Below are 17,176 nucleotides of genomic sequence, written 5' to 3'. Positions count from 1 at the left end.
TTTATTTCCCATCTGACCGCTACTTGTGAACCGATCTTCAAGCTACTAAGGAAAGATCAAGTAGTAAAGTGGAACGACCAATGTCAAGAAGCCTTTGACAAAATCAAGAAGTACCTGCAAGAACCTCCGATCATGATACCACCTGTTGAAGGAAGACCTCTAATTATGTACTTAACAGTGTTAGAGAACTCGATGGGGTGCGTACTGGGGCAACATGACGAGTCTGGTCGAAAAGAGCATGCAATATACTACCTTAGCAAAAAGTTTACCGACTGTGAAACAAGATACTCACTGCTCGAGAAAACTTGCTGTGCTTTGGCATGGGCTGCTCGCCGACTGAGACAGTATATGTTGAACCATACCACTTTGTTGATTTCTAGAATGGATCCTATCAAGTACGTGTTCGAAAAACCCGCTCTCTCTGGACGAATAGCAACATGGCAAATGATATTAACAGAGTATGACATCCAATACACAACACAGAAAGCAATCAAAGGAAGTGTAGTGGCAGATCATTTGGCTCAACAAGCTGCGGACGACTATCAATCCATGAGTTTTGAATTCCCAGATGAAGATGTTATGCTTGTTACTGATTATGAACAACCTGGCCCGAATGAAGGACCTGAACCAGGATCCCGATGGACTATGGTTTTTGATGGAGCTTCGAATACACTTGGTAATGGTATTGGCGCTGTAATTATCTCTCCCACAGGTGGACACACCCCGTTCACAGCAAGACTATGTTTCGACTGTACCAACAATATGGCTGAGTATGAAGCATGTATCTTGGGACTCAGAGCTGCTATCGACTTAAGAATCAAGTTCTTGGAAGTATACGGGGATTCAGCCCTAGTAATCAGTCAGATCAAAGGAGAATGGGACACGAAGCATCCTAATCTCATGCCTTATAAGGATTTGGTGCTATCTTTAGTTCCACACTTCGAAGAGATTACTTTTGAACATATCCCCCGAGAAGAGAATTAGTTAGCAGATGCATTAGCTACTATGTCATCCATGTTCAAGGTCAGATGGGACAACGAGGCTCCTATAGTTATTATTAAAAGATATGACGAACCATCATACTGTTACGAGATAGTTACTGACGAGGTTGAAGAAAAGCCATGGTTTCACGAAGTAAAAAGATACCTCGAGGCTCAAGAGTATCTTGAAGGGGCATCCATCAATGACAATAAATTCTTAAGAAGGTTCACATCCAAGTTCTTTCTGAGCAACGGAACCTTATACAAGCGTAATCATGACTCGACCTTGCTTCGTTGTGTGAACAAGAAGGAAGCAAAGGAGATCATGGAAGACATGCATGATGGTACTTTTGGAACCCATTCTAGTGGACACACTATGGCTAAAAAGATTCTGAGAGCGGGTTACTACTGGTCCACTATGGAAACTGACTGTCACCAACATTCTAGAACATGCCACAAATGCCAGATATACGCCGATAAAGTGCACCTGCCTCCTGTTCCTCTAAATGTTCTGACTGCTCCTTGGCCTTTTGCAATGTGGGGCATTAATATGATCGGAGAAATCAAACCTACCGCTTCCAATGGACACCGCTTCATCCTTATGGCCATTGATTACTTCACCAAATGGGTAGAGGCTGCTTCATTCGCCTCCGTTACCAAGAATGTGGTGGCTCGATTCATTAAGCACAATCTTATTTGTCGGTACGGCATCCCCGAAAGGATTATCACAGACAATGGTACCAATCTGAACAACAAGATGATTACTGAGCTCTGCACACAGTTCAACATCAAGCACCACAATTCTTCTCCATATAGACCAAAGATGAATGGCGCTGTGGAGGCTGCCAACAAGAATATAAAGAAGATTGTACAGAAAATGACTGTGACTTACAAGGATTGGCATGAGGTGTTACCATTTGCTCTTCATGGTTACCATACTTCTGCACGTACATCAAATGGGGCAACCCCGTTCTCATTAGTCTATGGTATGGAAGTTGTGTTGCCGATTGAAGTTCAGATTCCATCCTTGAGGATCATGAAAGAGGCAGAGTTAGACGAAGACGAATGGATTCAAACTCGACTGGATCAGATAAACCTGATTGACGAAAAGAGCCTTGCGGCTGTTTGTCATGGACAATTGTATCCGAAGCGTATGATCAAGGCATTTAACAAAAGAGTCAAACAACAAGTATACCAGACTGGTGACTTGGTCATAAAGAGGATTATTCTACCACAAGGTGACCCTAGGGGCAAATGGACGCCCACATATGAAGGACCATTCGTGATCAAGAAAATATTCTCTGGAGGAGTGATGATACTCACTACTATGGATGGCGAAGACTTCCCGCATCCCGTGAACGCTGACATAGTCAAAAAATACTACGCGTAAATAAGACCCGCTAGGTCGACACACCTAGGAAAGAGTAAGGGCATCCCGACAAACCAAAAGGGTTTGGGAAAAAGTTAGGGATATATATATATATATAATGTACACCCGTCAAGTTGAAAACCCGAGAGGGCGACTTGGGCAAAAAAGGGCATCCTGGTAGGCTGAAAACCTGAAAAGGCGGCCTAGGCAAAAGTTAAGGATTAAAGCGTACTACTATGTCTCGTTCAGATCATCCACCATTCAATTCCATCAACAATATCAAGTTCAAAGGGCTCAGATCGATTCAATCATCTTTCTCCAACAAGCAAGGGATGAGATACTCGAAGACATATTAGCAATAGCAGAATTGAAACTCAATAGGATTGTTTCCACATAGCTATTTTTCTTTTGTTTTATTTTCGTACCTTTTCAAAAACACACAATATGTTCTTTATTTCTGCCTATTCAATACAAGTTATTTTCTTTTCTTCCAAATTTTCCTTTTCTTTTTCGAATACGCAAACGTCCAATGATAATTTTGAATGAACATATGCATATGAACATGATTATCATTTATCTTTTCTTTCGTAAAAACATCTATTAGTTCATTAGATAGGAAAGGCGAAGAGACAATGTCTAAAGTAATCCAGAAACCCTCCTTCAAGGTCAACAATCTGAAGGAATCCCCACATAGTACTCATTAAGAAGATATCTTCAAATACTGTCAACAAAAGACATAGTTCCCCAACAGAGTTTCTCCGATATCAGGATACATCAAGTTACTGATCATCCCCAAGCAAAAATCATAAATCCCCAGTCAGGCGTTTCCAAGATAAGATCAACAATAGGAAGATCTATCCTCTCAATCAAGATAATCAAAGAAGCACAAATCATAGTCATACATCATAAGTCATGAACATACTCATACATCGCATACATAATCACATGCACGTTCCTCATTTATTTTGAGAAACACGTAGCTCATGCATCATAACATTGCATAGATATTGACAATATTTGACAGGTACATTATGAAGATTCGAATCTTATTCAAAGCAACGCCTAAACGCATGGTATTCCAAACATCTACGGATGCAATCAGATTAGTCTAACGCACGACTTATCCATAAACCTAACGCACGGTTATCCAGACATCTAAGGATGCAAATCGGATTAGTCTAACACACGACTTATCCTTCGACCTAACGCATGGTTTTCCATACATCTGAGGATGCAATGTGGATCCGTCTAACGCACGACTTATCCTTCGACCTAACGCACGGTTTTCCAGACATCTATGGATGCAATGTGGATCAGTCTAACGCACGACTTATCCTTCGACCTAACGCACGGTCTTCCAGACATCTGAAGATGCAATTCGGATCTGATCTAACGTACGACACATCCTCCAGCCTAACACACGATTTTCCAGACATCACATGCTGATGCGAACTAAACTCAGTCTAACGCATGTCTCAATCTATTCTTCAGAAATGGTCTCACGTACGACGTATTCTGACTCTCAAGTCTATCAAGTTGGATGGCATCTTCAAGCCCATCTCCGACAAAAGCCCCTACTTCAGCTAGGGCAAATTTCTTGGTATTCTAGTGTTCAATCATCTTCCACCTTCAGATACCGACTGACACACAAACCACTCTACATCTTCAGGTTTAAGATAATTGAACAGGGTCAGCTGTCATACCCCAAAATTTTCCCATACTATTTCTCTTATCCAAGTTCAAATCAAGATGCAAAGCTCCAAGACACACTCTCCTAAACAAGGCTCAGAAATTAGGGTTTTGTTGTTCTAAAGGAAAATCACTGAATCCATGGCTCCAAGCACTCCATGTGGCCTATGATATCTCACATTCCCTCTATGACAAGTCTTGAGTCTCAGCTCAAAGGATTGATCACTCAATTGTTTAGAAGGTCAACAGTCGACTTGGTTGACCTAAAAGTCAACTGTGGTCAAAATACAGTCAAAACTCTTGATTTTTTGTCAACATCCTCATATTGAAGTATCATTCACCATTTGATCAAGAATTGATCATGGTTCATCAAGGAAAGGTCAAAAATCAACAAATCAAAAAGTTTCTAAATTAGGGTTTGTATAGGAGAAAGTCAACTGAACTTTGACCAGCCATAACTCTCACATGGAACATCAGAAATTTTCCATCCAAAGCTCATTTTGAAGTAAATTTGATTCTCTACAACTTTGTCTCTCACATGCCAAGTCTAAAAATGCTTCATTTGAGAGATATGGACCAAAACATTATAGGTCCTTTTCAAAAGTCAACCAAAAGCCATTTTTTTCAAAAGAACACACAAGAAGCATGGAAAATTATTTTGATATGATACCAAAGACACTATTTAGAGGACTCTTCAAGGTTTCTAAAAAGTCCTAGAACTCCTCCATACCTCAAAAATTGAGGGAGATAGGCCTTGTCAAAGTTGGACTATTTTGGAGGGAAAAGTGTGAAGAAAAAAGATTCAAATTGAATTTTTTTTACAAAGAGGCCCAAGTTTTTTAGACCCAATCTCCTTCCTTATGGTATTAGGAGCCCATAAACCTTTGGCCACGAATTTTGTTGATTTTAATTAATTTTATAAGAATTTTTATTCATTTAAAAATCAATAAAATTAAGAAAAATCAAAAGATTTGTAAGGAAATTTGTTTTGAATCAAATCCAATCACAATTATACCTCATTATTTATATATTTTCGTGCAAAATAAAATGGAAAAAGATTGGATCACTTTTGGCCAAATATAGAAGGATTTCATAACATATTTTCAATCAAATTTCTACAATTTGCAAAGATTTATTCAATAAGATTTTCTCCACAAAAGTTGACCTAAAACATTCACCTATATATACATGATCGTTCCAGACCCCTAGGGTTACAAGAATTCTGCAGTTGGAAGACCTAACCCGAGTCCAAAAAATCAAGAAAAACTCAAGATCCAATTCTAAGATTAAGGCCAATTCAAGGGGTTTTAATCATTCATACACGTTCCCTGAGGATCACTGAAGGTGTTTGGATCATTGCACGCAATCAATACCCCAAGAAACACCTCCTATTTGGCAAGGTAAGTCGATACTTTCTTTGATTCGATTACACAAGTTCATGCATCATTCTGAAAAATTAATTGCATATTATTGACCCCCATGGTATGTAGAACGTTTCTGGATAATTTAGTGCATTATAATGGTGTTATGAACACAACACCATGTTAGGGTTCGAACCTTCAAATTAGGGGTTTTTGAAACAGGTTTCCTTTGATCCAATTGATGCCATGACCATGTTCGTGAGGTCCATACGAACATAATGGACCTATCGCGAAAAATTCCTGTGCTCGTTTGCCCCTGTTCGCTATTTTGCAGGTATGGAGCATTGGCATATTATAGCGCTTTTGAGAATAAGCGCTGTTAAAAGCTATGGTCTGAGGAAGAAGACGAAGAGGTGTCACTCCCCCATTGGCTGGCTTTGGCGCGCGTTTTGAATCAAATCCAGGTGGATCCGGTGCGTTATGAAACACACGCTACCACGTGCCCTCATCATCCTGGCCATTCATCTCATCAAGCCCTTGATCCAACGCAAGCAAAGCCGAGGCGCATGGTGGACCACATACGAGAGCCACACTGGATCAGCAACTAAGTTTTTCAATTTTTTTCTTTTTAATTACATAATGTTTTTATTTATTTATATATTTTATTTTATTTATCTATTTTATTTTATATATTTATTTATTTATATTATAGTCATCATTTATTTTCTTTCATTTATTTTGTTTATTTATTTATTTATAATAATTAATATGTTTACATTATTTAAATTATTTTATCATTTTAATTAGATATTTTATTTATATATCTTTATAAAAATCATATTTACTTTATTTTAATTCATAAAAAACCATAAAAAATGTTTTTGCCTGATTTTATTTTCTTTCTTCGATTTAATTAATTAGGTTGCGAAACCAATAATTAATTAAATCGATTTGTCACTTTATTCAATTTACGCCTGAATCAGGGTTTACGAGAATTAACCCTACACTAAAAAATTACTTTTTCTGTGTCTTTTTCAAGGTTGACTTTTCAAATGCCTTTCGATTATGCGCCACGCCTTTCACGAAGCTAAGTCCCGATTAATTTTATATCTTATGCAATATTATTTTCCCCTTTATTCTTTTTAAATATTTACTCTGCCCTATTGATGAAAGAATTTCCATACACTCACTGTATTTTCTTTTTCTGTCAATTCTCCGAGGATCAGAGTCAATGCTCAGGGCGACCTCCGACTATCAACCTTCATCAATCGAAGCTAAGTTTCTTTTACACTTTTTCTCTGTATTTTTTATATTTTTGATTAGGGTTAACCACACCTGATTTCTGAACTGATAATGCACTCACCCCTGTTGGTTTCTATTTTTCCCACCTTTTCAGGGTTTGTTGATCGCCAAGGCTCAAATAGTCGGTAACCCTAAAAACTTCAACCTCTTCTATTTTTCTTATTATTACTACCTATGTCAAACCCGCTGGTTTCTTTCTCCCCTTCCCCATATTGCTTTAATTATATTGTTTATGCTATTGCGTGGTTAGTAATCTTAGGGAGTGCAACCCTTGAACTGAATTAGGATAACTAATTACAAGATAAATAATTGAACTTAATCACGTGATTGTTGCACCCACACACACTTTTTGGTAACCCCTCTTGTTGCCTGTTTCCTGTTGCCTGTTGCCTTGTTGCCTTGTTGCCTTGTGTTTTTTTTGTAGAATAGCCATGTCCCTCGAATATGAGGATACCTCAGCCATGTTGCCTCGATTATGCAAAGATCATAGGTCCCTAATGATGCTGCCTTCGATACGCTAATATGATCTCGTCCCTCGGAAGTTGCCTACGAAAGGTTGAGGTATCCTCTGGTTGCCTAAACGAAAGGCTATTCTGGTCCTTCCCTTAGACTACCTGCCTCTCTATGGCATGGGACAGTCCTATGGCGAACGACATTGCGACGACCCTTCAACCTCCAAATGAAAGGCTTCCTGCCCTCTTATGGTGTGGATAGACCCTCTCACCCTGAAAGGATAAAAGAACTATTTTCTACATTATTAAGGTAATTGCTCCTAATTGCCTTGCTCTGGCTAAAATCCTTTTCTTATTCTTTCTCATAAATCTTCAAAATGGCTACGCTCATTTACGAGCTAAAGTCCGTATTCACTTCTTCTACATTTCTTTCAAAAGAGCAAAGCAATTAAGAGCCCATGGAAAACCATGGATGCAAAGGGTGCCTTACACCTTCCCTTTGCATAATTACCCCCCGAACTCGGTTTTTTTATTTAAAAGGTTTTTCCTGTTCTTTTAGCCTTTCTGATATTTGGATAAAATAAAAGTCGGTGATGACTCTTTCTCACCGCAACATTGCTTGCTTTAAAAATAAAAGTCAGTTCACCGAGTTACAACGAGCACCGAAGATTTGATCCATCAAGTCATCTATTATCGGAGAGGATATTTATTCTTAATTGTCACTTTATTCAGCTATCAATAGTCAACACACAACCTCATACTACCGTCCTTCTTCTTTAATGACAATAACAACACACCCCAAGGAGAAACACTTGGTCAAATGAATTTTTTTCTCAAGTAACTCTTCTAATTGTTTCTTCAGCTCTCTCAACTCATAAACAGACATTCTATATGGAGTCATTGAAAGATTGACTAGTACTAGGTACTAAGTAAATAGAAAATTCAATATCTCACTCCGGCGGCAAATCAATCATATCATATGGGAATACTTCCAAAAATTCACATACCATTGGTAGCTCATTAATTACTACTCTGATTTCGGCATTCATAGATGCTAACATCATGAACACCTGTGGCCTATCATTTACCGCATCATTCAATTGATTTCCAGAAATAACACAGATTTATTGTAACAGTTGATATGAACATGGTTGAATTCCAACCAGTTCATCCCATGGATAATTACAAGTTCATTCAATGGTAGACAGACTAAATCCATCCCAAAATTCTTACCATAGATAGCTAATGGGAAGTTCCAACAAACTAGAGAATTCCAACTAAATCATCACAAGGATAACAATCATACTCCTGCCCATGGACGATAACTCTAAGCCCAACCTCTTAGCATAATCAAAAGAAATGAAAGAATGTGTTGCACTAGTGTCAATAATAGCAATGAGAGGAATTCTATTAATATAACACGTACCTCAAATCAACCTGTTTGCACTGGTAGTCTCAGTACCAGATAATGCAAAAACTTTCCTCCCGACTGATTCTTCTTAGGCTTTTGACAACTGGTACTGATGTGACCTTACTCTCCATAGTTGTAGCAGGTGACAATATTACTCATGCAATCTGCAGCTCTATGAGCCAACATCCCACACTTGAAGTTGTTTGAAGTCGTACTCTTGAATTCAGAGATATGATGCCTAAACTCGTCACATTTCTAACACCTCAAAGAATTATGAGCACCTCCCCCACTTGGATTTTTCTCAGCATTAGCCATATGCTTCCCTTTGTCAGCTAAAGTCACATATGAATTTCCTCTGAACTGTCCATTCTCTTTCTTCTCATTGAAATTATTATAATAAGAAGATTTTTCTCTAATATCCTCATCAAAGATCTTGCACTTGTTCACTACCACAGGAAACTGGCGAATCCCTTGATACCTAATACCCTGCTTAATCTCCAGACACAATCTGTTTTCAAACTTGATACACTTAGAAACTTCAGCTTCTGGATAATATAATATGGATGAAACTGTTGGAAATTATGAGCATTAATTTCATCAAGTTATGTTCCAAAATGACAAATGTGAGAATGGCAATAAATGCTTCATAAATAGTCCCACATAGAAAGTGGAGCAAACTTTAAAAGCATTTATAAAGTACTTGGAACAATGTACATTCCAAAAAGAGCCAAAGAGGATAAAGTGCCACATAGTCATATGTGGTGGTCCCAAGCCTTATACAATATCAATACTACGTGGATTCTACAATCACAATTTTTAGCTTAATCTTCAACAAGACAAACTCGAAGTGTCAATTTTACAAAACATACACTTTAAAAAATAAATCTCAACCAAAGATTAACCTAACATCATACGATTTTATGAAAGAAATAAAGAACAACCTAACATGTAATTTTCACGAAATTAAAAAGGAGAGAGAGAGAGAGAGGTACATCAAGATTTATAGCGGGTTAGATGTAACACCCAAATCTACTCGAAATTTATAATAAAATCAGAGTAATAAAATTTCAATCAAACATTCGGGATATCACATTTCAACATAAAACAAAACCTGTAATTGCATTTTTCAAACGATACATAACACTTCCCAATGAGATGAACATAAACCTGTTTAGTCACAAATTTAAGTCAACTCTATTTTAAAACAACGCAGCGGATTTTCAGACATAAAGTTCGAAATATCGTAGCATCTTTAATCAACAAAAAAACAACTTAAAGCCAAAACAAACTTCTCAAATAACAACTTAAATTCATCTTAATAACAACAAAACAAAACAATACATTCATCCCCCTGAGTGCTATGTGTAACAACTCGATCCCCTCACAAGGCAATCCCGGCACTGTTACCTCACGATCTTCTTTATCCCCCTCTATAGTAAAGTTTTTTCCTTTCGTGGGAATCGAACCATGTACCCTGGGGTTCAAGTATATGTTCAATCCATTTCCACTACCAATAGAAATATGCTTAAATTCAAATGATCGTAGTGATATGGACGATAGATAGATAGATATATAGGGAGAAGGGGGAGGGATATATATATATATATATATATATATATATATAGAGAGAGAGAGAGAGAGAGGATAGAGGGAGATCAAAACAATACTAAAGATGATACAAAGAGATCAAGTCGAATGAAGACAATACTGAGAGAGACACGGACACAAACAAAGGCGTAGCAACTAATTAGTTTTAAAAAGAAACGAAATGTCATTGGTGAGATAGAATTCCATATGGCCATAGTTGATTAGGTTAGATAGAAGGTTAGAATTGAAATATTGGAAGCACAAACATATAGAATTCATAATCCTAATTGGTCACAGATTGGACTGGATTAGGATTAAATTGGGCCCTGTAGTGTTATATTTAATTGGATTCAATTTTTGACTAACCTAAAACCAATATCTGAATCTAATCGCACGGGTCCATTACAACCATTTTCTTCCTCTCAACCTAGCCAACAAACTGACTAAACTCGAACTATTTCTCAAAATTTCTATTAAAATGGTAGGGTTTTATCGGGTGGTTGCATTATGTTCGCTCCTAGTGTCATGTATCCTAAATAGAAGAAGCATCACACATTACAAACAAAATTAGTCGAATGAGACATTATATCTTTAGGCCGCAGTCTTACGGTAAATATAATAGTTTCCTCTATAAATATTCCAGACACAAAAATCAATTATATCATACTATTTTTGCATGTATTTGCCCATTTACCTCATTTTTCAATGTAAATTAAAAATAAATCATAAAATTTTTTGCTCAACAATTTTTGAAGTGGCTAAAGAACTCATAATTGAGGGGGAGGGTTATTTTCTCTATATAATAGTTTGAAACAAAATGACAAGAGATATCAATTGAATACGTGACTAATTATCGGTACCACGACTATATGGAAGTTTTTCATTAATACAATTGATCGGTAAAATAGCAAGTGTACTATTTTGCCTCTGTAGTAATAAAGGGGAATTCCCCGAATGTCGATCTCAAGGACTGTGTATCAATATAGAGCTTAACTCGTTGTTCAATTAAACAAAAAAAAAATCGGGTTTTGATTTGCAATTATAAATTAACTATAAATAAAAATAACAGAAAATTGACTAAATGAGTTTAACAAATATGAGAGCATGCTAGGGTAAAGTGTATGATTTTCCCTGTAATAACCTTGAATCTAGATTTCTTCAACAAGTTCATAACCTTTAATTACCACCCCTTAGATTATTTTCCCCTAATTCCTTAGCTGGAAAACCTTTGAACATTCATCCTAAATCCTAATTCCTTAGCGAATTATGATGAAATCAAGCCTTTCTTTTGTCAAGAGTTAACCGGTAACTATAGGGTATCCATATTCCTAGGTGATATCTACTATAGTCTAATCGTACAAAAACCTTAACAACCGCGGTCCAGCTGGTTGTTAAATGTAAATCAATCTTGTTGGTCCGACAAAGAAAGCATAAAAACCTTGTACAATTAAATTGAATAAGAAAACAAATCTATTGATGAACTCAGGAATTCAAAGTTATTACTGAATCAAATCAGGGACACCCCCTAGCATTGGGGGATTTAGCTACTCATATCGTTCAAAGAAAACAAAATATAAAATAGAGACATTACAAGAATTGAGATGAAAGTTGATCTTCAATCACTTCCGTTCATGAAAACCTTCTTCTCTCTAAAATCCTTGTTTTCTCCAATCTTCAATCGTGTATTCTTTTCTCGGCCAAAAAGTCCCTTCATTCTTCTTCAAGACTCAATTAAATAGCACACATTCATTTAGGTCGGTTGGAAGTACCCAAAATGCCCCCATAGCTTAACCCATGGAAAAAAATATGAAAAATAAATCATGAAATCAACGTCACATGCTGACACGGGCTGTGTCAACCAACACATGCACTCGTGTCAGACTTCTGTCATCTTAAAAGTTGTTTTTTTTTGTCTCAAGCTTCCTGACACGGGTGCCTGTGTCAACTAACACGGTCTGTGTCAGCCCTTAACATCAGAATTTGGCTTTGAGTTCTTCATCAAAGTTGTAGCCCTTTTCGTTAGCGAAATTTTGCCACCAGAACCGCGTCATTCCGAGTTACGAAGCTCTAGTTATGATCAAAATACTACACACCTGTCACGATGAGAAACATGCTGAAAATTTCTAGATCTCACACTTGCTAACACGGGCTATATCAGCCCCCTGACTTTCATCTCTGTTGCATTTTCTTGGCCACGCTTCATCCTAACACGGCCAGTTTCAGATGACACAGGTGGTCGTGTCAGACCTCATGTCGCATGATTTTTCACTTCCTTCGAAACTCCTCTTTTTGTATTTTTTCGCATTGATTTGTCTCGATTTATTCCTTTAAGTCTGCAAACAGTACAATACACAACTAAAGCATAAAATGTAGAAGAATGAAGTAAAACGATTGGCAATATAAATCAAAGACTACTAAAATCAATGGTAAATAAACGTGTAAAAACCACTGATCAACAACCATCCAAGATTGTCAAAATCAAGTTTTTATCTTGACTAATTTTGTCTAGATAAAATCGAAACTTAAAATTATAGAATTTATCTCATATTAAAATAATATTATCAATGTATCAATAGTTTAAAATTTTAACTTAATTATAAATCAAAAATATACTAATTCACCATAATAAAATAATAAAATGTAATATTCATAAAGTTATATCAAATTGCATAAATTATCCACAAAATCATAAAAAGTAACATTCAAAAAATTGTTAAAAAAAACAAGAGTTTCATAAGTTTTTTAAGTTAAAAAAAGTGTTTTCATCTTCATTTTTAACTTAATCGAAAGTTTAATTCTTCTCCAACATCATCTTTATTAGTGTCTTATCTTTAATTCTATCAAATTCATCTCCAGATAATAAAGGTTTTTCAAATTTATGGGATACAATATTAAACGGACTTTTTAAAATTTGACAAAAAAAAAAGTTAAATCAGGTCAAAGAATAAAGCTTAACGATTTTACTAATTTCAAAATAATTTAAATTGTTTAAAATCTCATAATACAATTTTACATAAAAACATATTTATCTGCGATTTATCACGAGATGCTGACATAGAAATATGGAATCTACAAAAATTTATCTTTTAAATAAGTATTTTAACAACCTACGGTCAAGTTTAAATTTTTGCAGATCAAATAAATAAATTCAACTTTATTTCCGTTATAAAAACAACTTGATTTGAAAGATAACCATCCACCACACAATGCGATCTACTAACCATCCACCATGGAGAAAAGTTCAATATTGTAAAAAGAAACATTTATTGGTTATGATAATAGTATATATTCTATTCTGTATTCTTCTTGACCTTACAAATATGAACCAAAATTATTGTCGAGAAGCATAACATGTGCATCTCCAAGTGTCCTTGATGCTGGGAATCGCTGACCTATAATATGCTGACCAACTTTAGAAATACACTTGTATTTGTATGTATGTCATTTTAGTCTAGTTATTAATTTCATCTAATATTACACGTTTAATTCACAAACTCAATCACTATCAAATAAAATCATAATCACTTTTGAAATACTTTTACAAGAGAATAAATAGTTGCATTGAAAATGTCAAATCCGAAAGAAAAAAACGAGGCATTTATTTACGTGTAGAGGTAGTGTCTAGGGCAGGCAGAAGACAATAATGACAACCAACCAACTTGCAAACGAAACCTTCCCCAGTTACAACTTTCACCTGTTGTGTGGTCCCTACTTCGGATTTTTCTACAAAAAATCAAAAACGAAAACGTCGCCTGAGAGATTCGAACTCTCGCGGGGAAACCCCATGTACTTAGCAGGCACACGCCTTAACCACTCGGCCAAAGCGACGTTGTTGAATACAAATATATAACTGTAAACAAATGTTTTAATCCATAATTGTATGTTTTTATGCTTTTGTTTTCTTACTATATCATATATCGTATTCATATTCATATGCATGATACATCTGTCAAAACTTGCTAATGAGGCCGGCCAAACTAGTTTCTAAACTTTTGGAGCCAAGGACAAAAATTCACATCAATAGAGCTTTAAAATTGGTATTGAACCTACCTAACCTATAAACATTATTTTATAGACTGAATCACACGTTTTATTTATAATTTAAATTAACTTTATAAATAAAAATTTAATATATATAGTTTTCAATTAATTAAATTTACATCAATAAAAATGAATCACACTTAAACATCTACTTTTAGTTCATAGAGTTAATATAAATTTGTAATACAAATAATACATAATTAATATATAGAAGTGAAAATAAAAGATATTATTAAAGTTCAATTGTTTCTTTTCTACAAAAACAACCAATCTTATTAATTGTTGGTCCTCAACTCTAAATAATGCTGGGCTATTACAGAGACCAGCCTCATCTCTAAATCAACTTGGGCCTTTATGCATAAATGGAGAAAATTTTTCCTGCCACCTCTTATATTCAATTTGGCACTCCCACATGAGTAATGTTTTTACTGTTTTGCCCTTGCTTAATAATCTCGATTTTTTAAAAGTGTAGTCAATTATTAGATTTTTTGACATAGTACTGGATTTTGTGTTCATATGAAGAAACACCATATATTGCAACAAAAAAAAACAAATATTTTGAATTTTTTAAGAAATACTGAAAATTTCTAAATTTTTCAATAAAAAGCCACTATTTTATGGTAATTGTATGAAGAAATACCGGTTTTTTCAAATATCTGGTGCATGTATACCAGATGTTTTAAAAAATCCAGTAACATATAGTGCGTACCGAATATTTTAAAAAATCTAGTACAATATCAATACAAAACATATTATGTTGACTTCTTAACTTCTTCTTTCTAGTGTCTTATACGTTTCGCATATGTTGTTTCACATGATCTTGCACCTTCACTACAGTTTTGTCTCCATCGGTTACTGACGGGAGGCAATGGACAATCAGGTTTCAACTTCAACTGAACCCAATGACTGTTGTTAACAAAACCAATTGTAATAAGCTTATGTCTACTTGCAACTATGGATGGAGATACTACTAATAGGAAGAAAATGATATTAAGTTCCTGTATTACAAGACCAAAATTGTAACTAGAAGTAATATGGGCAACCCATATCAAGAGTCATCATCCATTTGTTACGACCCTACACACCCAAGCTAGCTACTCGCAACTAACTCCTAACTTCATGGACTGTGTCATGGAGAAGAAGAAAATGCTAGGCAGGTTAAGGTAAGTTGCATTGTGATTTATGTGCCTTCCTCTTATAAAGTGATTATAGGGCGGCCAATTTTTAACTAGCTAGGATCCACCTATCTACACTATATCTTTGTATGAAGTATCCGCTCCTAGATGGGTGAATAGGGGTTATCCAGGGAAATTAGGAGATCGCAAGGAAATGCTACACAAATATCATGGAGATGAAGAAGGTTAGAATAATCGGCATGAACATCGTTGGCACGAAGGTGGAGAAAAAGCTTCTAAAGGAAGCTCCCATGGATCAGCATCAAGCATATATAGGTCAAACAAGCACAAAGGTTACAAGAAATGATCTCTTGTTAAATGATGATAAATGTTAACGCATTTAACTTCATTGAATTTGTTTTATTTGTTGTTTTATCTTATTTATGTGATTCATAATCTATGTCGCTTATAAAGATAATTTAGTAACATTCTTTCCCTTTATGGGGAGCATTTTTTTCATGTGTCGTCAACGTGGCATAAGGGTTTTTTTATGAGACCTCTCACTTTATTATATGAATTTGGATTATGGTTAAGTTATTTACAGGAAATTAAGGAGAAAAGGATTTTAACTAGAACATCCTCCAAGGTGGCTATACATGTTATATCCTTATAAAAGAATCCTTGTCTTCCTTTGAGGCTATGATACATGTTGGCCTTATATGGGAGTCCTTGCCGCCCTTTATGGCTATTGAACATGATGGATCCTTATGAACAAGTCCTTACCATCCACGAGGCGATTAATGTTGAGTAAATCAAAAGAAAGTATTCGTTATCGTATCCATAGAGACTGATGTGATATTACCGACACTTAAGCAATTGATATCATTTCAAGTTTAGTTTCCCGAAATGGTTTGATAGAAATAATGACGGAATATAAAATAAGCAAAATTACGTAAACAAAGTTTCAATGACAAGAAATCTTGCAGGGATTGGATTTCCTCTACCGTTCGAGAGAGGACATAGGAGTTGTAATCTTCTTATCCTCGGAGCGAGGAGTCTCAATCATCTGGACAGTCTCAAATGCTTGAAAAGGAGTCTCAACAACTTCTCATTCTACCTCCACATATCTGAAAGAAGTAAGGTGGCTCACCATATACTCTTCCTCCCCACATACAATCACAATCTTATTGCCAACAGGGAACTTCATCTCTTGATGCAGCATAGATGTAACAGCACATGCCCTATGGATCCATGAGCTTCCAAGCAAACAGCAGTATGCGGGCTGTATGTCCATCATAAAGAATGTGGTATTAAACACTTGGGGTCCAATCTTTACTAGAAAATTAATCTCACCAAACACATCTCTTCTAGACCCATCGAAAGCCCTGACTACCAAGTCACTTAGGCGTAGTTCAACTCCAGCATAATCAATTTTTGTTAGAGCAGACTTGGGTAACACATTCAATGAAGATCTAGTGTCCAGCAACACGTGGGATAGAGTAGTTCATTTGCATTCCATTGAAATGTGTAGGGCCTTATTATGATTGCGACCCTTATGAGGGAGAACAATATCAGTAAAACCCAAGCCATTATCAGTAGAAACACTAGCCATAAACCCTTTTAGCTGGTTAACAGTGATATTCGGTGGCACAAAAGCAGAAGTCAAAAGCTCCATCAACGCATTTCTATGGGTTTCAAAACACAACAACAATAATAAGATAGAAATCTTAGATTGTGTCTGGCTCAACTGCTCAATAACTTTATAATCACTCTTACAGATAATTCTCAATAATTCATCCATTTCCTGAGACGAAGAAGAAGCCACAGGAACTACAGTAGGATTAGGAACACTAACTGGCACTGAACCGG

The 17,176-nt window shown here is 35.9% G+C and overlaps 1 non-coding gene across 1 annotated transcript; it reads right to left on the bottom strand.

Moving 5' to 3' along the window:
- Window positions 1-13,897: 13,897 nt before the first annotated feature.
- TRNAS-GCU (transfer RNA serine (anticodon GCU)) lies at window positions 13,898-13,979 on the bottom strand. Its single transcript has one exon. It is a non-coding gene; the product is annotated as a tRNA-Ser (tRNA).
- Between the last annotated feature and the right edge of the window lie 3,197 nt (window positions 13,980-17,176).

Source organism: Vicia villosa, linkage group LG2, assembly GCF_029867415.1.
Source record: "Vicia villosa cultivar HV-30 ecotype Madison, WI linkage group LG2, Vvil1.0, whole genome shotgun sequence".
Lineage (NCBI taxonomy): Eukaryota > Viridiplantae > Streptophyta > Magnoliopsida > Fabales > Fabaceae > Vicia > Vicia villosa.
This window is presented reverse-complemented; position numbering and strand designations above follow the sequence as displayed.